Source organism: Pelmatolapia mariae, linkage group LG6, assembly GCF_036321145.2.
Source record: "Pelmatolapia mariae isolate MD_Pm_ZW linkage group LG6, Pm_UMD_F_2, whole genome shotgun sequence".
Lineage (NCBI taxonomy): Eukaryota > Metazoa > Chordata > Actinopteri > Cichliformes > Cichlidae > Pelmatolapia > Pelmatolapia mariae.
The window spans coordinates 29,366,506-29,367,829 of NC_086232.1; positions in this window are offsets into that span (position 1 = coordinate 29,366,506).

Consider the following 1,324-nt stretch of genomic DNA (forward strand, 5'->3'; position numbering starts at 1 on the left):
TCTAAGTCAACGAACTGTTTCCTGCTGTTCCACCTAACCATCAGCAGAGGGAGGAAGTAGTTCATGTGTCGGGATGGTGATTCACGCAACCTTGCATGGTTGTGTTTTTTGTGTTTTTGTTGTGTGGTTGGTTGTTTTTTTTTGCGGGGGGGTGTCATTTTTATCAGGATTACTCAAAAGCTAGACTTAGATTTCAAATTTATTGTCATTAAATACACACCAAGTGTACAAGGGATAAAATAACATTCCAACTGGTACGACACAGGATTTAAAAGAAAATAAAAACTATATTTAAATGTATAGCAGCAAAAATACTACAAAGTGCAATGGTAAAAATGACCTGTGGAGTTGTGGCGTATCTTCGTTTTGAGTTCAGAAGTCTGATGACCCTGGGGGAAAGCTATTGCAGAAGCTGGTGGGAACGGTCTGTGATGGAGGGTGTGAGAAGTCACTGATAATGGTTCTGGCTCTTCGGTGCAACTTCCTGAATGGAGAAGTCCCAGTGGTTTTCTCCGCTATCCAAAATTATTGATGGATTTGCATGAACAATTTATTGATCCAAATCTGGAAATTAATGGTTCTGTCTTCAAAATAGACTGCATGGTGGAGCGCTGTTGCCTCACAGAAACAAAGTCTGGGGTTAAAATCCACCAGCTGGCTGCAAACATCCTATGTGGAGTTTGCATGTTCTGTCCAGGTTCTAAAGACACGTGTTTTAGGTTGATTGGTGACTTTAAATTAGCTTTCGAGTAACTAATCAATGGTTTCATGTCTGTTTGTTAGCCCTGTGATAGACTGCTAGCAAGCAAGCAAGCAATTTATTTATATAGCACTTTCAGATCAGCCCCCAGCTGAACACAAAGTGCTGTACACTTGACATGCCAGAAATGATACATTGAACAAGTTAAAAAAAAAAAAAAAGAAAGAATATAAAATAAAGAAAAAATATTTAAAAAAATAAGATGATAATTAAAATGACATTTAAAATAATAAAATTGGCACAAATAGCAAAAACAATAATAAAATAGTATAAAATGATAATTAGAATTACATTTAAAACAATAAAATCAGGGTCAGACTGTGTCATAAGCCAAGGAATAAAAATGGGTTTTAATGATGTGTCCAAGGGGTACCCTGGCTCTCACCCTATGACAGCCTATCATATGGGGATAGGCTCCACCCTTACCGTGACCCTGAATTCGATAAGTGGAAGAAAATGAAAAGATGGGTAATTCTTAAAAAATAGATGTAAATTATAAAAATTTGAAGGTTGTGAGAGCTCTTTCAAGAAAATATAGATCAATATCTCATTGCAGGGACTTGA